Raw genomic sequence first — 22,404 nt, forward strand, 5'->3', positions numbered from 1 at the left:
AAACCTCGAATAGCCAAAATAATCTTGAGAAAGAAGGATGGAACTGGAGGAATCAACCTGCCTGACTTCAGACTCTACTACAAAGCCACAGTCATCAAGACAGTATGGTACTTGCACAAAGACAGAAATATAGATCAATGGAACAGAATAGAAAGCCCAGAGATAAATCCACGAACCTATGGACACCTTATCTTCAACAAAGGAGGCAAGGATATACGGTGGAAAAAAGACAACCTCTTTAACAAGTGGTGCTGGGAAAACTGGTCAACCACTTGTAAAAGAATGAAACTAGAACACTTTCTAACACCATACACAAAAATAAACTCAAAATGGATTAAAGATCTAAATGTAAGACCCGAAACTATACAACTCCTAGAGGAGAACATAGGCAAAACACTCTCCGACATAAATCATAGCAGGATCCTCTATGACCCACCTCCAGAATATTGGAAATAAAAGCAAAAATAAACAAATGGGACCTAATGAAACTTAAAAGCTTTTGCACAACAAAGGAAACTATAAGCAAGGTGAAAAGACAGCCCTCAGATTGGGAGAAAATAATAACAAATGAAGAAACAGACAAAGGATTAATCTCAAAAATATACAAGCAACTCCTGAAGCTCAATTCCAGAAAAATAAATGACCCAATCAAAAAATGGCCCAAAGAACTAAACAGACATTTCTCCAAAGAAGACATACAGATGGCTAACAAACACATGAAAAGATGCTCAACATCACTCATTATTAGAGAAATGCAAATCAAAACCACAATGAGGTACCATTACACGCCAGTCAGGATGGCTGCTATCCAAAAGTCTACAAGCAATAAATGCTGGAGAGGGTGTGGAGAAAAGGGAACCCTCTTACACTGTTGGTGGGAATGCAAACTAGTACAGCCGCTATGGAAAACAGTTTGGAGATTTCTTAAAAAACTGGAAATAGAACTGCCATATGACCCAGCAATCCCACTTCTGGGCATACACACTGAGGAAACCAGATCTGAAAGAGACACGTGCACCCCAATGTTCATCGCAGCACTGTTTATAATAGCCAGGACATGGAAGCAACCTAGATGCCCATCAGCAGATGAATGGATAAGGAAGCTGTGGTACATATACACCATGGAATATTACTCAGCCGTTAAAAAGAATTCATTTGAATCAGTCCTAATGAGATGGATGAAACTGGAGCCCCTTATACAGAGTGAAGTAAGCCAGAAAGATAAAGAACATTACAGCATACTAACACATATATATGGAATTTAGAAAGATGGTAACGCTAACCCTATATGCAAAACAGAAAAAGAGACACAGAAATACAGAACAGACTTTTGAACTCTGTGGGAGAAGGTGAGGGTGGGATGTTTCAAAAGAACAGCATGTATACTATCGATGGTGAAACAGATCACCAGCCCAGGTGGGATGCATGAGACAAGTGCTCGGGCCTGGTGCACTGGGAAGACCCAGAGGAATCGGGTGGAGAGGGAGGTGGGAGGGGGGATGGGGATGGGGAATACGTGTAAATCTATGGCTGATTCATATCAATGTATGACAATACCCACTGAAATGTGAAGTAATTAGCCTCCAACTAATAAAAAAATTAAAAAATTAAAAAAAAAAAAATAGAAAGCCAAAAACATGTTGCTGCTGCTGCTGCTGCTAAGCCACTTCAGTCGCGTCCAACTCTGTGCGACCCCATAGACGTCAGCCCACCAGGCTCCCCCAGACCTGGGATTCTCAAGGCAAGAACACTGGAGTGGGAAAAACATCTTAGTGTATCATAAAAAGAGCTTGACTTTGCAGACTTTTTAGAAGGTGTTTCAGGGAGCCTATAGGTATTTAAACTATTCTTTTTGAATCATTATTGTAGGCTATTCACAATTTTCTAAAACAATTATCAAAATGCTAGAAACAGATTCAAAATTCTGAGAGTTTAAAATATGTACTGTATCATGTATTTCATTAAAAAACTATGCATTGTATTTTTTAAAAAACTGCCCCCAAGGTAAAGAATTTGCCTGCCAAGGCAGGAGACACAGGAGATGTTGGTTCGACCCCTGGATAGGGAAGTTCCCCTGGAGGAGGAAATGCAACCCACTCCAATATTCCTGCCTGAGAAATCCCATGGACAGAGGAGACTGGTAGGTTATAGTCCATAGGGTTGCAAGGAGTTGGACACAACTGAACACATATGCATATTGAATTCATAATTACTAAATATCAGCTTTGAAATTTTTTTATCCTGAAATCATCTCATCCCCAATTTTACTTTTTCCAGAGTCTTGCTCAAATGCCAATTTCCCTATAAAGCATGTTTTGACCTAGATATTTCATAACAGTAGAGGTGGTAACAAAAATATTGGTAGAATCTATATTAATTAGACTAAATGTAAATAGCTATTAAAATAATATAAATATACTTATTTTAAAGTTTATTGTTGGACAAAAGAAAATTCTTTAATAACAGGATAATAGGCTTCCCTGGTGGCACAGTGTTAAAGAATCTGCCTGCCAATGCAGGAAACACAGGAGACATGGGTTCAGTTCCTGGATTGGGAAGATTCCCTGGAGCAGAAAATGGCAACCCACTCCAATATTCTTGCCTGGAAAGTCCCATGAACAGAGGAGCCTGGCAGGCTACAGTCCATTGGGGCTGCAAATAGTCAGACACAATTTGACTGAGCACAAAACAGGTAAAGTATATGGGCACAGAAGAACTAGATGTAGTAGTAAAACCTTAAGAATATTATCTTCTAACTGTTCACTTTAAAAAAAAAAAAAAAACAGAGAGAGAGAGGAGGGAGAAGGAATTTTCCACTGCTGAGAGTGAGGATTAGAAGGAGGCACTGGAGATTTGAGGTGAGTAGAGAAGTTGATAACAGTCATCTAGGAGGGAGGGAGGGTGAATGGATTGTGGAAATGTGTGATTCTTGGGCCACACTAAAGATCCATTGGAATTTAAATATCATAAAATTAAAATGAAAATAGCGTGATGACAAGACCTTCACAGGATTCTTAATTTGTTTCCCCTCCAAGGACCCTGTAGCTAGAAAACTTTTAGATATAATTGGTTTTCTTTGTAAGCCTATGTATTATGATCATATGTATTTGTTTGGGTGATTGCACGCATTTTAAAACATTTTTTTCTAAGAAAGATACAAAGAATTCACTAGACTGATAATGCAGTTCATCCCACAAAAAAAGGTTAAGATTCTTTGAATTCTACGGAGCAGCCATAAAATTAAGGGCTAGGGGTCAGTTGGACCCAAAAACACTAAGAAAGAATCTCCAATTTATCTTTGCTGATAGAATCATGGCATTCCATCGAGGGGCTGTGTTACTCTGAACACAATATTTACGGAATAAATGATTATACTCCTCCCAAAATGTGGGCTACTTGCTTTCAAAGGTAATCCTTGAATACCTTCAATTTCTTCTATAAATATTAGTCTCTGTAGACTTATAAAATCTGTAAAATGACTTTACAAATCTCTTTCTGAGACAGTTTTAAATTTCATTTTATCTACCCATTTATATATCAACCAGATTATAAAGCATATTACTATAAAGTTGTGTGTAGTATTCTTGTAAAGTTTTTAAACTCTACCCCATGTCCCGCATTGCAGGCAGATTCTTTACCATCTGAGCCACCAGGGAAGGTATCTGCAATTTTACCTTTTTATATTTCTAATATGTATTTTTGCATTTTAAAATTTTTCTACTTAATCAGACTATAAGTTCAGTTGCTTGAGTTGATCCTTTCAGAAGACAATCTTCAGAATGGAATGATGCAGCCTGGTTTATTTTTCCTATTTTATCTATCCTGGATTAGAGTCATTGCCAACTTCCCCAACTTGCTATCACGGTGACCTTACACAATTTATTTAAGATTCTCATGCTTCAACTTCTTATTTATGAAATAAATATAGTAATTGCCAACCTCTTTAAAATCATTTTGCTGTATCAATTTATTTATATGCAAATGACTTAGAAATGTGGTTAGCACATAGTAAGCTCTTAAGAAATATTATGTTTATGGCATTATTTTCTGGTTTTTCCTCTATAAAATATGTAAGGTATGTTTTACTACCTTTGTTTTCTAATAAATAAATTGTGGTGATAAATTGCTTTATCTGAGTTTTGGTTTGGCTTTAACTCACTGAGTATACAAGCAATCATTTCAAAATAGTTTGCCATCTCAGTTGCATTTTCATCTTTATACCCAAGAGTTATGTAGAATGTTTTAAAATGTTTAATTAAAATGTTTTAAAATGTCCCATTATTAAGCCAGGGAGGGAGGACTGGGAAGCCTGGCATGCTGCAATCCATAGGGTTGCAAAGAATCGGACATGACTTAGCGACTGAACAACAGGTAGGCCATGGGACATTTTTGAGGTTTATTTTATCACCTGATGATTAAATATACAGGTTCTCTTATTTTTGTGTATTAACATTTTCTAGAGATTTTCTTTTAAATTACCCATTTTTATTAAAATATAAGTTGACTTACAATATTAGTTTCAGATGTACAGCTTAGTGATTCAGTATTTTTACAGATTATACTCCACTAAAAGTTATTATAACATAATGACTATAATTTCCTGTGCTATACAATATATCCTTGTTGCTTTCCTATTTGTCCATGATTTTTATTCAACAGTCTCTGTGACTGGGTCTTCAAAATTTGACTATAATGTACTTTACCTGTCCATCTGATGCAAAAAAAAAATTATTATTTAAATCCACTTTATTGTTTATTTACTTTTGATTATTAACTCATTTGTCTATTTCTGAGAAATATAGAAATAACCTACTGATAGGCTGAGAACAGCACACACAAGTACCTCTGTCTTATTTAATGTTTTTTGTTTGACATTTTTATCACAAATCATATTGTGTAAGTAATGGCTTATAAATACATTTTTTATTTTTATTTTTATGTGTGATTTTGTTTTCTGTGGGATTCTTATAGCATACAGCATGCTTTTTCTTTTTTTTTTTATTTTTTATTTTTTTTGTCATACATTGATATGAATCAGCCATAGATTTACACGTATTCCCCATCCCCATCCCCCCTCCCACCTCCCTCTCCACCCGATTCCTCTGGGTCTTCCCAGTGCACCAGGCCCGAGCACTTGTCTCATGCATCCCACCTGGGCTGGTGATCTGTTTCACCATCGATAGTATACATGCTGTTCTTTTGAAACATCCCACCCTCACATTCTCCCACAGAGTTCAAAAGTCTGTTCTGTATTTCTGTGTCTCTTTTTCTGTTTTGCATATAGGGTTATCATTACCATCTTTCTAAATTCCATATATATGTGTTAGTATGCTGTAATGTTCTTTATCTTTCTGGCTTACTTCACTCTGTATAATGGGCTCCAGTTTCATCCATCTCATTAGGACTGATTCAAATGAATTCTTTTTAATGGCTGAGTAATATTCCATGGTGTATATGTACCACAGCTTCCTTATCCATTCATCTGCTGATGGGCATCTAGGTTGCTTCCATGTCCTGGCTATTATAAACAGTGCTGCGATGAACATTGGGGTGCACGTGTCTCTTTCAGATCTGGTTTCCTCAGTGTGTATGCCCAGGAGTGGGATTGCTGGGTCATATGGCAGTTCTATTTCCAGTTTTTTAAGGAATCTCCACACTGTTCTCCATAGTGGCTGTACTAGTTTGCATTCCCACCAACAGTGTAAGAGGGTTCCCTTTTCTCCACACCCTCTCCAGCATTTATTGCTTGTAGACTTTTGGATAGCAGCCATCCTGACTGGCGTGTAATGGTACCTCATTGTGGTTTTGATTTGCATTTCTCTAATAATGAGTGATGTTGAGCACCTTTTCATGTGTTTGTTAGCCATCTGTATGTCTTCTTTGGAGAAATGTCTGTTTAGTTCTCTGGCCCATTTTTTGATTGGGTCATTTATTTTTCTGGAATTGAGCTGCAGGAGTTGCTTGTATATTTTTGAGATTAATCCTTTGTCTGTTTCTTCATTTGCTATTATTTTCTCCCAATCTGAGGGCTGTCTTTTCACCTTACTTATAGTTTCCTTTGTAGTGCAAAAGCTTTTAAGTTTCATTAGGTCCCATTTGTTTAGTTTTGCTTTTATTTCCAATATTCTGGGAGGTGGGTCATAGAGGATCTTGCTGTGATTTATGTCGGAGAGTGTTTTGCCTATGTTCTCCTCTAGGAGTTTTATAGTTTCTGGTCTGACATTTAGATCTTTAGTCCATTTTGAGTTTATTTTTGTGTATGGTGTTAGAAAGTGTTCTAGTTTCATTCTTTTACAAGTGGTTGACCAGTTATCCCAGCACCCCTTGTTAAAGAGGTTGTCTTTTTTCCATTGTATATCCTTGCCTCCTTTGTCAAAGATAAGGTGTCCATAGGTTCGTGGATTTATCTCTGGGCTTTCTATTCTGTTCCATTGATCTATATTTCTGTCTTTGTGCCAGTACCATCCTGTCTTGATGACTGTGGCTTTGTAGTAGAGTCTGAAGTCAGGCAGGTTGATTCCTCCAGTTCCATTCTTCTTTCTCAAGATTACTTTGGCTATTCGAGGTTTTTTGTATTTCCATACAAATTGTGAAATTCTTTGGTCTAGTTCTGTGAAAAATACCGTTGGTAGCTTGATCAGGATTGCATTGAATCTATAGATTGCTTTGGGTAGAATAGCCATTTTGACAATATTGATTCTTCCAATCCATGAACACGGTATGTTTCTCCATCTGTTTGTGTCCTCTTTGATTTCTTTCATCGGTGTTTTATAGTTTTCTATGTATAGGTCTTTTGTTTCTTTAGGTAGATATACTCCTAAGTATCTTATTCTTTTTGTTGCAATGGTGAATGGTATTGTTTCCTTAATTTCTCTTTCTGTTTTTTCATTTTAGTAATAAGGATGCAAGGATTTCTTGTGTTATTTTAAATATCCTGCAAACTTTACTATATTCTGGATTTAGCATCTAGTAATTTTCCTGGTAGTCTTTAGGTTTTCTATGTAAGGATTGCATGTCATCTGCAAAACAGTGAGAGTTTCACTTCTTCTTTTCCTATCTGGATTCCTTTTACTTCTTTTTCTGCTCTGATTGCTGTGGCCAAAACTTCCAACACTATGTTGAATAGTAGTGGTGAGAGTGGGCACCCTTGTCTTGTTCTGATTTCAGGGGAAATGCCTTCAATTTTTCACCATTGAGGGTGATGCTTGCTGTGGGTTTGTCATATATAGCTTTTATTATGTTGAGGTATGTTCCTTCTATTCCTGCTTTTTGGAGAGTTTTAATCATAAATGAGTGTTGAATTTTGTCAAGGCTTTCTCTGCATCTATTGAGATAATCATATGGTTTTTATCTTTCAATTTGTTAATGTGGTGTATTACATTGATTGATTTGTGGATATTAAAGAATCCTTGCATTCCTGGGATAAAGCCCACTTGGTCATGGTGTATGATTTTTTAATATGTTGTTGGATTCTGTTTGCTAGAATTTTGTTTTAAGGATTTTTTGCATCTATGTTCATGCAGTGATAATGGCCCCTTAGTTTTTCTTTTTTGGTGGCTCTTTGTCTGGTTTTTGGATTAGGGTGAATGGTTGCCTCTAGAAATATTTTGGAGGAGCTTACCTTATCTTCAAATTCTGGGAAGGTTTGAGTAAGATAGGGTGTAGAGCTCTTCTCTAAAAATTTATTCTGGTGAGAAGATTCAGGCTGTGAACCATCTGGTCTTGCTTTTGTTTGCTGGAGATTTTTTGATTAAGTTTCGTTTCCTTGCTTGTGATGGGTCTGTTAAGATCTTCTATTTCTTCCTGGTTCAGTTTTGGAAGGTTATACTTTTCTAAGATTTTGTCCATTTCATCCAAGTTGTCCATTTTATTGGCATAGAGCTGCTGGTAGTAGTCTCTTATGATCCTTTGTATTTCAGTGTTGTCTGTTGTGATCTCTCCATTTTCATTTCTAATTTTGTTAATTTGGTTCTTCTCTCTTTGTTTCTTAATGAGTCTTGCTAATGGTTTGTCAATTTTGTTTATTTTTTCAAAAAACCAGCTTTTAGCTTTGTTGATTTTTGCTGTGGTCTCTTTAGTTTCTTTTGCATTTATTTCTGCCCTAATTTTTAAGATTTCTTTCCTTCTACTAATCCTGGGGTTCTTCATTTCTTCCTTCTCTAATTGCTTTAGGTGTAGAGTTAGGTTATTTATTTGGCTTTTTTCTTGTTTCTTGATGTAAGCCTGTAATGCTATGAACCTTCCCCTTAGCACTGCTTTTACAGTGTCCCATAGGTTTTGGGTTGTTGTGTTTTCATTTTCATTCATTTCTATGCATATTTTGATTTCTTTTTTGATTTCTTCTATGATTTGTTGGTTATTCAGAAGCGTGTTATTTAGCCTCCATATGTTTGAATTTTTAACAATTTTTTTTCTGTAATTGAGATCTAATCTTACTGCACTGTGGTCAGAAAAGATGACTGGAATGATTTCAATTTTTTTTGAATTTTCCAAGACCAGATTTATGGCCCAGGATGTGATCTATTTTGGAGAAGGTTCCGTGTGCACTTGAGAAAAAGGTGAAGTTGATTGTTTTGGGGTGAAATGTCCTATAGATATCAATTAGGTCTAGCTGGTCCATTGTGTCATTTAAAGTTTGTGTTTCCTTGTTAATTTTCTGTTTAGTTGATCTATCCATAGTTGTGGAAGTGGGGTATTAAAGTCTCCCACTATACTGTGTTACTATTATTTTCTCTTTACTACTCGTTAGTGTTTGCCGTACATATTGCGGTGCTCCTATGTTGGGTGCATATATACTTATAATTGTTATATCTTTTTGGATTGATCCTTTGATCATTATGTAGTGTCCTTCTTTGTCTCTTTTCACATCCTTTGTTTGAAAGTCTATTTTATCTGATATGAGTATTGCGACTCCTGCTTTCTTTTGGTCTCCGTTTGCGTGAAATATTTTTTTCCAGCCCTTCACTTTTAGTCTGTATGTGTCTCTTGCTTTGAAGTGGGTCTCTTGTAGACAGCATATATAGGGGTCTTGTTTTTGTATCCATTCAGCCAATCTTTGTCTTTTGGTTGGGGCATTCAACCCATTTACATTTAGGGTAATTATTGATAGGTGTGGTCCCGTAGCCATTTACTTTGTTGTTTTTGGGTTCACGTTTATACAACCTTTCTACATTTCCTGTCTAGAGAAGATCCTTTAGCATTTGTTGAAGAGCTGGTTTGGTGGTGCTAAATTCTCTCAGCTTTTGCTTATCTGTAAAGCTTTTGAATTCTCCTTCATATCTGAATGAGATCCTTGCTGGGTACAGTAATCTAGGTTGTAGGTTATTCTCTTTCATTACTTTCAGTATGTCTTGCCATTCCCTTCTGGCCTGGAGGGTTTCTATTGATAGATCAGCTGTTATCCTTATGGGAATCCCTTTGTGTGTTATTTGTTGTTTCTTCTTTTTGTCTTCTTCTTCTGGGATTCCTATGATTCGAATGTTGGGGCGTTTCACATTGTGCCAGAGGTCCCTGAGGTTGTCCTCATTTCTTTTGATCCTTTTTTCTTTTTTCCCTCTGTTTCATTTTATTTCCACCATTTTATCTTCTACCTCACTTATCTATCTTCTGTCTCCGTTATTCTATCTTGGTTCCTCCAGAGTGTTTATGCATTATTCATTTTTAATGACTCTTTTATTTCTTCTAGGTCTTTATTAAACATTTCTTGCATCTTTTCAATCTTTGTCTCCAGGCTATTTATCTGTAACTCCATTTTGTTTTCAAGATTTTGGATCATTTTTATTATCATTATTCTAAATTCTTTTTCAGGTAGATTCCCTATCTCCTCCTCTTTTGCTTGACTTGGTGGGCATTTTTCATGTTCCTTTATCTGTTGGGTATTTCTCTGCCTTTTCATCTTGTTTAGATTGCTGTGTCTGGACTGGGCTTTTTGTATTCTGGAGGTCTGTGGTTCCTTTTTATTGTGGAGGTTTTTCCCAGTGGGTGGGGTTAGACAATTGGCTTGTCAATGTTTCCTGGTTAGGAAAGTTTAAGTCGGTGTTCTGGTGTGTGGAACTTGATTTCTTCTCTCTGGAGAGCAATGGAGTGCTCAGTAATGAGTTTTGAGATGGGTCTATGTGTTAGGTGTCACCTTGGGCAGCCTGTATGTTGACGTTTAGGGCTATGTTCCTGCGTTGCTGGAGAATTTGCTTGGTATGTCTTGCTCTAAAACTTATTGGCTCTTGGGTGGTGGTTGGTTTCAGTGTAGGTATGGAGGCTTTTGGACGGTCACTTATTACTTAAAGTTCCATGTAGTCAGGAGTTTTCTGATGTTCTCAGGTTTTGGGCTTAAGTCTCCTGCCTCTGGATTTCAGTTTCATTCTTCCTGTAGTCTCAGGACTTCTCCAACTACACAGCACTGATAATAAAACTTCTAGGTTAATGGCGAAAAGATTCTCCCCCGTTAGGGACACCCAGAGAGGTTCACAGAGTTACATGAAGAAGAGGGGAGGGAGGAGGGAGATAGTGTTGAGCAGGAGGAGAAAAAGGGGGACTCAAGAGGAGAGAGACAGATCTACGCAGTTGTCTGTTCCCAGAATGTTCTCCGTACCCCAGACACCCACCAAGATTCACAGAATTGGATTGGGAAGAAAAGGGGAAAGGAGGAAATAGAGGTGTTCTGAGGTAGAAAACAGAGTCAAGATTGGGAGAGAATAATCAACACACTCCTGAATAAAAATGGGAGCTGAATATTGGATTCTTAAATGTTCACAATTTATATCATATATTGAAAAACAAAAATTAAAAATCTAGAGTAGAGATTAGACTCTTAAAAATACTATATTAAAAACAAAAACCAAAACACACACAAAAATTTTTTTTTAAATATATATGAAGTTCAGTTTAAAAAATAGGGCTTCTCTCTTTTTTTTGGTAAGGTTATAGTGTATTGAAAATGAAAATTAAGGAGTAGTAGAGGAGTACTAGAGGACTTTAAAAGAAATAAGAGAAAAAGAAAAATAGAAAATAGAAGAGAAAAAGGAGAAAAAAAAAGATTTTTCCCTAATTTAAAAAAAATCGTAAAAATCTATGAAAATGAAAGTTAAGGAGTGATGGGGGAGTAATAGGGAATTTTAAAGGAAAATAAAAGAGAAAAAATTAAAAAAAAATTTTTTTTTTTCTTATAAAAAAAAAAAGTAAAAATATATCTAGGAATTTCTCTGGAGCTGTTGAGGTCAGTGTCGGTTCGGCTCAGTTTCAGATATCTCTTCGTTCCAGCTTACACTTAGGGATTTTAATCTGTTGCACCGGTCCCTTCTGAAGCAGTTCCCTTTGTTTATTTGGCTTCTGTTTGCCGGTTTCTTCAGAGCCTCATTTCCGCCCTGACACAGGCGGGCGGAGGTGGACTCTTATTCAGGTAGCTAGTTCTGTCGCGCTGCGGGGAGGGGCTGGCGCTGCCGGGGAGGGGCTGGCGCTGCTTTCTCCGTCTGCGCTGCTCGGGCTCCCGGCTGCTCTATATGGAGCGCGCTGCATGCTGCGCGCAGCTCCAGCCCTCGGGTGTTCCACAAAAGCGCGGAACAAAAGGCTGCGTCCGCTCTTGTGCCTTCCCCGTCAGAGTGGTCCAGGCAGCTAGGAGCTTGACAGGCGCACTTTCCCCGGGTGCTGCGCGCCCACTCCCTTCCGCGGTCCCAATCTCAGTTTCTGCCGGAGCCAGTCGGGTGCGTGCGCCTTCTGCCCTCCGCGTCCTCAGCCCCAGTCCCCGCCCGCGCGGTCGGGTGCCTGCGCCCTGTGTCTCGCTGCGACCTGCTCCCGCCTCCGGCGGGTCTGGGCCTGTCCGCAGTCTGCGAGCTCTTCTCTGGACTTTCTCGGTCCCTTTATTCTGCGAACGGCCGGCAGCGAGTTCGGGCCGGTTAATTTTCTCTTTCTTCCCTGCTCTCCCACAGTTCAAGTTGGCAACTCACAAAAGCTCCCTCCGATTGTCCTCAGGGCACTCAGGCCCGGACCCTGCCCCAAACAATGCCGCCCGCTCCTCTCCGTGCTGCCCCACTTGCTGGTGGTGGATGCGGGTGTCTGGGGCACTTTTCTGCTGAGAGTTGCTTTTAGGCACGTAATCTGTGCCTAAATTTTACTTATTGTTTCCCTCCCAGTCAGGTTGCCCTCCTAGATTCAAACACTTCCCCCAGGCCCGACAGTGCAAGGGTTTCCTGGTGTCTGGAAACGTCCTCTAAAGACCCGCTTCCCGGGACGGATCTCCGTCCTTAGATCTTTTGTCTCACTTTTTGTCTTTTATATTTTGTCCTACCTCCTATCGAAGACAATGGGCTGCTTTTCTGGGTGCCTGATGACCTCAGCTAGCGATCAGAAGTTGTTTGGTGAAGTTTGCTCTGCGTTCAGATATTCTTTTGATGAATTTGTAGGAGAGAAAGTGGTCTCCCCGTCCTACTCCTCCGCCAACTTGGCTCCTCCCCATATATGATATTTTTAAACTATGGTCAGTTCAGTTCAGTTGCTCAGTCTTGTCCACTCTTTGCGACCCCATGAATCACAGCATGCCAGGCCTCCCTGTCCATCACCAACTCCCAGAGTTTACTCAAACTCATGCCCATCGAGTCGGTAATGCCATCCAGCCATCTCATCCTCTGTCTTCCCCTTCTCCTCCTGCCCCCAAATCCCTCCCAGCATCAGGGTCTTTTCCAATGAGTCAGCTCTTTGCAAGAGGTGGCCAAAGTATTGGAGTTTCAGCTTCAGCATCAGTCCTTCCAGTGAACACCCAGGACTTATCTCTTTCAGGATGGACTGGTTGGATCTCCTTGCAGTCCAAGGGACTCTCAAGAGTCTTCTCCAACACCACAGTTCAAAAGCAGCAATTTTTCGGCACTCAGCTTTCTTCACAGTCCAACTCTCACATCCATACATGACCACTGGAAAAACCATAGCCTTGACTAGATGGACCTTTGTTGGCAAAGTAATGTCTCTGCTTTTTAATATGCTATCAAGGTTGGTCATAACTTTCTTTCCAAGGAGTAAGCATCTTCATGGCTGCAGTCACCATCTGCAGTGATTTTGGAACTCAGGAAAATAAAGTCAGCCACTGTTTCCCCATCTATTTCCCATGAGGTGATGGGACCAGATGCCATGATCCTAGTTTTCTGAATGTTGAGCTTTAAGCCAACTTTTTCACTCTCCTCTTTCATTTTCCTCAAGAGGCTTTTTAGTTCCTCTTCACTTTCTGCCATAAGGGTGGTGTCATCTGCATATCTGAGGTTATTGATATTTCTCCCGGCAATCTTGATTCCAGTTTGTGCTTCTTCCAGCCCAGCTTTTCTCATGATGTACTCTGCATATACTCTCCACGTGTACTCTCCATGTTCAAAGTCAGGAGGGGCGGCCATAAGAAGATACCCCTCTTCCAACATAAGGAGCAGCGGCTGTGCTTTGCTGGAGCAGCCATGAAGAGATACCCCACGTCCAAGGTAAGAGAATCCCAAGTAAGATGGTAGGTGTTGCGAGAGGGTATCAGAGGGCAGCCACACTAAAACTATGAGTAAATAGATACAAAAGAAAGAATTCTTTACATGAGTTTAAAATAAAAAGATATTAAAAAAGACTTTAACATAAAGATCAAAGAGATTGTTCTTTGATTTTTTTTTTTCATTAAGAAAGCTTTTTTTTTTTTTTAAGCCAGACTTAACATTAAAGAAGGATTAATGCCAATGACTCTCAAATTTTCTGAAAAGTTAAGAGAGAAGAAAGCACTTCAAAACTGATTTTACAAGGCCAGTATTGTAGTTATATGAAAACCAGATATGGATACAACAAGAAAATAAACCTACAGGTCAATACCCATGATGAAGATAGATGTAAAAATTCTCAATAAAATTCTAGCAAACAAAATTTAACAGCACATTAAATTATCATGCACCATCGTCATGAGTTTTATCTCTATGATGCAAAGATGGTTCAATATATGGAAATAAAAATGTGATATACCACTTTAATAGAATGAAGGATAAAATATATGATCCTTTTGATAGATGCATATAAAGCATTTGACAAAAGTCAGTACTCTTTCATGAGAAAGCTGTTGACAAATTGGGTAGAAAAGGAATATGCTGCTAACTTTGAACTCAACCATGAAAATCTAAAAGCTTTTCCTCTAAAATCAGAAATAAGACAAACATGTCCACTATAATCACTCCTATTCAATATAGTACTGAATGTCTTAGGGCAGTTAGATAAGAAAAAGAAAGAAAAGACATGAAGATAAGAAAAGAAGTAAAACTATCTCTGCTTGCAGATGACAGTTAGATATAGGGAAAATCCTAAAGCTCCAACAAAACACTATTAGACCTAATAAATAAGTAAAGTTGTAGAATATAAAATCAGTGTGCAAAACAATCAGGTGCAATTAGTTGCATTTTTATACACTAATGCTAAAAGAGAAATAAAGAAAACAATTCCATTTACAATAGCATCAGAAACAATGAAATACTTAGGAATAAGTTTAACCAAGGAGATAAAAAGTCTGTACATTGAAAACTACAGACACTGATGAAAGAAACTGAAGAAAACACAATTGAGTAGGAAGATACTGTATTTGTTGATCAGAAGAATTAACATTATTAAAATGTCCACACAACACAAAGTTATCTATAGATTCAATGCAATCCCTATCAAAATTCCAATGGCAGTTTTTCACAGAAATAGGAAAAAACAATACTAAATTCATATGGAACCACAAAAGACCCCAAATAGTCAAAGCAACCTTAGGAAAGAACAAAGCTATAGGCATCATACTTCCTGATTTCAAACTCTACTGAAAAGCTATAGTAATCAAAACAGTATGATACTGACATAAAAAAAGACCAAAAGAACAGATTACATTGCATTACAGGGCAACAGAATCCAGAGCACAGAAATAAACCGACACATATATGATCAATTAATATTCATCAAAGGAGCCAAGAATACTCAAAGAAGAAAATGTCATCTTTCCAATAAATGGTGTTAGGAAACTTGGATATTCACAAACAAAACAATGGATCTGTAGCTTATAACATCTACAAAAATTAACTTGAAATGAATTAAATACTTAAATGTAAGACCTGAATTGTTAAATTCCTAGAAGAAAACAGTGGGAAAAACCTCCTTGACATTGGTCTTGGCAATGATTCTTTGGATATGACACCAAAAGCAGAATCAATAAAAGCAAAAATAAATAAGTAGTATAACATCAAACTAAAAGGTTTTTTTCATAGAAAATAAATAACAAAATAACAGGCAATCTATTCAGTGGGAAGAGGTATTTAAAGCCATATATAAGATATGTGGTTAATATCTAACATATACAGGGAACTCATATAACTCAATAACAACAAATTAAAAAAAAAATCTGGTAAAAAAATGCAGAGGACCCAAATAGACTTTTTTCCTGAAGTAGGGATACAAGCGACCAACAGGTATATGAAAAAATGTTCAATATCAAAAATTATCAGGGAAATAGAAACCAAAATCACAATGAGATATCACCTCACACCTGTTAAATTTGTCATAAAGATACAAGAGATAAGTACTGGCAACAATGAACTGTGGAAAATTCTTAAAGAGATGGAAATACCAGACCACCTTACCTGCCTCCTGAGAAATCTGTATGCAGGTCAGGAAGCAACAGTTAGAACTGGACATGGAACAACAGACTGGTTCCAAATAGGAAAAGGAGTACGTCAAGGCTATATATTGTCATCCTTCTTGTTTAACTTCTATACAGAGTACTGTGAAATGCTGGGTTGGATGAAGCATAAGCTGGATCAAGATTGCCTGAGAAATATCAATATGCAGATGACACTATCTTATGGCAGAAAGTGAAGAGGAACTAAAGATCCTCTTGATAAAAGTGAAAGAGGAGAGTGAAAAAGTTGGCTTAAAACTAAACATTCAGAAAACTCAGATCATGGTATCTAGTACCATCACTTCATGGCAAATAGGAAACAATGGAAATAGTGACAGACTTTATTTTTTGGGGCTCCAAAATCACTGCAGATGGTGACTGCAGCCATGAAATTAAAAGATGCTTGCTCCTTGGAAGAAAAGCCTAGAGAGCATATTAAAAATCAGAGACATTATTTTGCTGACAAAGGTCCATCTAGTCAAAGTTAGAGTTTTCCCAGTAGTCATGTATGGATGTGAGAGTTGGACTATAATGAAAGCTGAGTGCTGAAGAATTGATGCTTTTGAACTGTGGTGTTGGAGAAGACTTTTGAGAGTACCTTGGACTGCAAGGAGATCTAACCAGTCAACTGTAAAGGAAAACAGTCCTGAGTATTCATTGGAAGGACTGATGCTGAAGCTGAAACTCCAGTACTTGAATTGACTCATTGGAACATACCCTGATGCTGGGAAAGATTGAAGGCAGAAGGAGAAGAATGAGATGATTGGATGGCATCACCAACTTGATGGCCATGAGTCTGAGCAAACTCTGGGAGTTGGTGATGGACAGGGAAGCCTAGAGTGCTGCAGTCCATGGGTTTGCAAAGAGTTAGACATGACTGAGTGACTGAGCTGAACTGAAGTACTGGCAAAGATGTGGAGAAAAGGAAATCCTTGTGCATTGTTAGAGGAATGTAAATTGGTACCATCATTATGGAAAACAGTATGAAGTTTTCTCAAGAAATTAAAAAATAGAACTATCATATGGTACAGCAATCCTGTCTATAGGTTTATATTAAAAAGGAATGAAATTACTATTTTGAAGAGATATGTGCACCTTCATGTTCACTGCAGAATTATTTACAACAGCCAAGACATGAAATCACTCTATGTCCATTGATAGAAGAATGGATAAAGATGAGATATACATGCATATATATATACATATATATATGTATATATATATATGAATGCACATATATGAATATTACTCAACAATAAAAAAAGAAAGTCTACCATTTACAACAATATGGATAAAAGGTGAAGGCATTTTTCTAAGTGAAATAAGTCAAAGAAAGAAAAATGAGCTCATTTATATATGGAATATTAAAAAAAATGGCTTCTTAGTATTTTAGTTTTGCTTAAGATACAGCACATGTCTGTTGGAGGATAGAATAACAAGGTTGTTGGGCTTAACCTCTTGTGCTTCCCTATTCTTTAATCTTGATAACTCAAGATTCATTGCATCAGTACCTCTTCAAATATTTATTTATATATGTATATTTCTGCTTTATTGACTATGCCAAAGCCTTTGACAGTGTGGATCACAATAAACTATGGAAAATTCTGAAAGAGGTGGGAATAACAGATCACCTGACCTGCCTCTTGAGAAACTTGTATGCAGATCAGGAAACAACAGTTAGAACTGGACCTGGAACAACAGACTGGTTCCAAATGGGAAAAGGAGTACATCAAGGCTGTATATTGTCACCCTGCTTATTTAACTTATATGCAGAGTACATCATGAGAAACCCTGGGCTGGAGGAAGCACAAGCTGGAATTAAGATTGCCAGGAGAAATATCAATAACCTCAGATATGCAGATGACACCACCCTTATGGCAGAAAGTGAAGAAGAACTAAAAGGCCTCTTGATGAAAGTGAAAGAGAAGAGTGAAAAAGTTGGCTTAAAGCTCAACATTCATGGCATCCGGTCCCATCAGTTCAGTTCAGTTCAATTTAGTCGCTCAGTCATGTCCGACTTTTTGTGACTCCATGTATTGCAGCATGCCAGGCCTCCCTGTCCGTCACCAACTCCCGGAGTCTACCCAAACCCATGTCCATCGAGTCGGTGATGCCATCCAACCATCTCATCCTCTGTCATCCCCTTCTCCTCCTGCCCCCAATCCTTCCCAGCATCAGGGTCTTTTCCAATGCGTCAACTCTTTGCATGAGGTGGCCAAAGTATTGGAGTTTCAGCTTCAAAATCAGTCCTTCCAATGAACACCCAGGACTGATCTCCAGTCCCATCACTTCACAGCAAATAGATGGGGAAACAGTGGAGACAGTGGCTGACTTTATTTTTCTGGGCTCCAAAGTCACTGCAGATGGTGATTGCAGACGTGAAATTAAAAGACGCTTACTCCTTGGAAGGAAAGTTATGACCAACCTAGACAGCATATTAAAAAGCAGAAACATCACTTTGTCAACAAAGATCCATCTAGTCAAGGCTATGGTTTTTCTAGTGGTTATGTATGGATGTGAGAGTTGGACTATAAAGAAAGTTGAGCACCGAAGAATTGATGCTTTTGAACTGTGGTGTTGGAGAAGACTCTTGTGAGTCCCTTGGACTATAAGGAGATCCAACCAGTCCATCCTAAAGGAGATCAGTCCTGGGTGTTCATTGGAAGGACTGATGTTGAAGCTGAAACTCCAATACTTTGGCCACCTGATGTGAAGAGCTGACTCATTTGAAAAGACCCTGATGCTGAGAAAGATTGAAGGCAGGAGGAGAAGGGGACGACAGAGGATGAGATAGTTGGATGGCATCACTGACTCGATGGACATGGGTTTGGGTGGACTCTGGGAGTTGGTGATGAATAGGGAGGCCTGGCGTGCTGTGGTTCATGGGGTCACAAAGAGTTGGATATGGCTGAGTGACTGAACTGACACTGATATGTATATTTACACATATTTATGAATATATATCACATCTTCCCTGGTGGCTTAGACGGTAAAGCATCTGCCTACAATGTGGGAGACCCGGGTTTGATCCCTGGGTGGGGATGATCCTCTGGAGAAGGAAATGGCAACCCACTCCAGTACTCTTGCCTGGAAAATCCCATGGAAGAAGCCTGGTAGGCTACAGTCCATGGGGTCGTAAAGAGTCAGACATGACCGAGCAACTAACGCTGCTACTAGTGAGACTGCCAAGTGATCCGTTTCTGTTTTAAATGTTGACTATATAAGGATACTGAATCATAAACTAAAGCTTTCAATATAGTGATACTATTGGAAGAAGTAATTTCAGTCCTAGGAATGGCTAACTCTTAAATGGGATTAGAAAAATAAGTGTCCTTGATAATTTCATATGTCTTAGGCTTTCCAGTATGAGAGCAAAGCAGATGGCTAAAATAATTCAGAAATTTCAAGAAAAACATTTAAAAGTTCTTTGCAGGTTATTGTGTCACCAAAATAATATATTTCCTGTTGCTGAACTTTAGCACATAACATTCAAGCTGTAATTATTCGTTTAGAGAGAAGAAAAAAAATTATACAGAGTTAATGCAAATTCTCTCAAAATGATCCAAGAACATGTAGTTTGATTTTTTATGCTGTGATTATTTTTTTCATATATGAATACAATATTCTAAAAGTTTCAACACCCTGTTGCATAAGACTTGCATAGCATATGGCTCTGGTGGTCAAGATAATTAAAAATGGTAGGCATTTTGGGAACACACAGTCACAAAAGCAAAGAGGTTAAAATGATAACATATGTTGGAAGATGGAGATTCAAAATCTCACTTTCCTTGAATAACATCTCTTCTTTACTTCAATGAAGGTTCACATGTAGACATAAGGTGGAAGGGGAGGGTGGGATGAATTGAGAGAGTGGCATTGACATTATATATACAATACCATGGGTAAAACAGATAGCTAGTGGGAAGCTGTTGTATATCAGAGAGAACTCAGCTCCTCTGTGATGACCTAAAGAGGTGGAATGGGGGCAGTGAGAGGGAGGTTCAAGAGGGAGGGGGTATATATATACATACATATATATAAACATGTAGATGATTTACATTGTTGCACAGCAGAAACTAACATAGCATTGTAAAGCAATTATACTTTAAAAAGATAAAAAGTAAAAATAAATAAATAAATAAATATCGCTCTTCAGTCAACAGGTAGAGACTTCCATAGAATCCTCTTTTGCCTTAAACTGGGATGGGTGAAGGAAGATTGGGCAGAGGGGTAGGAGGAAGCACATCGTGTTTGTTTGCTTTTATAAGATTCATTTCTTTTCTTCTAGAATGTCTGTGAATACTGGACTGAAGTGTGCTATTATACCAATGGGGACAGAACATAGAAGACCATCCACATCTACTGAAATGGTCCAATAATTACACACCATTTTTAGCTCCAAAGATTTGAATGTATTTTTGCTTTACTTTCCCACTAAGATTAGAAAGAAGCCAAGCTTCTAGTTTCACATCCTGGAAGCATTAGTCTCCAGAACTCTAAAACAGACTGAATAGGATGTGATGATTAGTGTCCTACATTGCTGACCTAGTTTTTTTTTTTTCTGCTTAGTTTCCTTATAATTATGAACTATCAGAGCTGTGTGTGACTTCAAAAGGCAATGTTTATGATTCTGTCAAGTGTAGTGTTAAGCTTCACCTGGGTATGTGGTCATAAGATTGTAATTTTTTCAACAAATAGTTATGATTTTGGTGGAAAGCTTCATATTGCCCACTTTTATTGAGAAATGTTTAAGTAATTGGTTTAAAAATTAGTCTGTTGAAAAATAGCTGCATTTTGTGAAGGGTCACGGGTGACTTTTTCAGGGCCTCTTAGTCATTCACAAGAGGACTATAAAATGTGTTTCTAGCCTTGTTTCCTGAGACTGTTCTTCATCTGTTCTGTGCTGCAGCTGTGGATCTTCCAGCCAACACCTGAATAAACTGTATTTGCCCCATCAGTCCTGACTTTGCACTTGAAGCTTCCCTGAGGCGAAGGTTAATCCCTCACTTTCTCTCATTTTTCAGGACTGAATTTTGATGGTATCATTTTGAGAACACCAAGGTTTTATGTAAAAAAATCAATCCTATATTGTGACATAGAAAACACACTGGATTGTGATTATTTGTTAATGGGTTTATTTCCTCCTGTTGAAGTTGAATTTCTATTGTCACAAAGTCAGTATTGTATCATTGTTCTTTGAATTATTGATATTTCATATGGTACTAGGCATGAGGAAAGAAAGAATACATCACAATTGAATAAAAAAGAATGAATCTAAGCTAAAATCTCAAACACCAGCATTTCGTTCAAAGGACTGAACTAACTGACAGAATGTACTTCATATTCAGTTCAGTTCAGCTGCTCAGTCATTTCTGACTCTTTGTGACCCCACGGACTGCAGCACACCAGGCTTCCCTGTCCATCACCATCTCCTGGAGCTTACTCAAACCCATGTCCAATGAGTTGGTGATGCCATCCAACCATCTCATCCTCTGTTGTCCCCTCTTCTGCCTTCAATCTTTCCCAGCATCAGGGGCTTTTCAAATGAGTCAGTTCTTCCCATCAGGTAGCCAAAGTACTGGAGTTTCAGCTTCAGCATCAGTCCTTCCAATGAACACCCAGGACTGATTTCCTTTAGGATGGCCTGGTTGGATCTCCTTGCAGTCAAAGGGACTCTCAAGAGCCTTCTCCAACATTGCAGTTCAAAAGCATCAATTCTTCAGTGCCTAGCTTTCTTTACAGTCCAACCCTCACATCTATACAATACATGCCTACTGGAAAAATCATAGCTTTGACTAGATGGATCTTCATTGGCAAAGTAATGTCTCTGCTTTTTAATATGTTGACTAGGTTGGTCATAACTTTCCTTCCAAGGAGTAAGTGTCTTTTAATTTCATGGCTGCAGTCACCATCTGCAGTGATTTTGGAGCCCCTCAAAATAAAGTCTCTCACTGTTTCCAGTTTCCCCATTTATTTGCCATGAAGTGATGGGACCAGATGTCATGATCTTAGTTTTCTGAATTTTGAGTTTTAAGCCAACTTTTTCACTCTCCTCTTTCACTTTGATCAAGAGCCTCTTTAGCTCTCCTTCGCTTTCTTCCATAAGTGTGGTGTCATCTGCATATCTGAGGTTATTGATATTTCTCCCAGCAATTTTGTTTCCAGCTTGTGCTTCATCCAGCCTGGCATTTTGCATGATGTACTCCGCATACAAGTTAAACAGGGTGACAATATACAGCCTTGCATACTCCTTTCCCAATTTGGAACCAGTCCGTTGTTCCATGTTTGGTTCTAGCTTTTGCTTCTTGACCAACATACAGACTTCTTAAGAGGCAGGTAAAGTGGTCTGATATCCCCATCTCTTTAAGAATTTTCCATGTTTGTTGTGATCCAAGTCAAAGGCTTTAACGTAGTCAATAAAGTGGAAGTAGATATTGTTATTTTGAAATTCTCTTACTTTTTCTGTGTTCCAACAGATGTTGGCAATTTGATCTCTTTTTTCTCTGTCTTTTCTAAATCCAGCTTGAACATCTGGAAGTTCTCGGTTCATGTACTGTTGAAGCTTGGATTGGAGAATTTTGAGTATTACTCTGCTAGCTTGTGAAATGGGTGCAACTGTGTGATAGTATGAACATTCTCTGACATTGTCTTTCTTTGGATTTGGAATGAAAACTGACATTTTTCAGTCCTGTGGCCACTGCTGAGTTCCAAATTTGCTAGCATATTGAGTGCAGCACTTTAAAAGCATCATCTGTTGG

The 22,404-nt window shown here is 38.2% G+C and overlaps 1 long non-coding RNA gene across 1 annotated transcript in view; it reads left to right on the top strand.

Annotated features, from left to right (window-relative positions):
• Positions 1-21,063, top strand: part of LOC122428788 — a 52,652-nt gene extending 31,589 nt beyond the window's left edge. Inside the window, exons 4-5 of the long non-coding RNA XR_006265818.1 lie at positions 13,293-13,451; positions 19,935-21,063. This is a non-coding gene — a long non-coding RNA (uncharacterized LOC122428788). The remainder of the gene's footprint in view (positions 1-13,292; positions 13,452-19,934) is intronic.
• The last annotated feature ends 1,341 nt before the right edge of the window (positions 21,064-22,404 follow it).

This window comes from Cervus canadensis, chromosome 27 (assembly GCF_019320065.1).
Source record: "Cervus canadensis isolate Bull #8, Minnesota chromosome 27, ASM1932006v1, whole genome shotgun sequence".
NCBI lineage: Eukaryota > Metazoa > Chordata > Mammalia > Artiodactyla > Cervidae > Cervus > Cervus canadensis.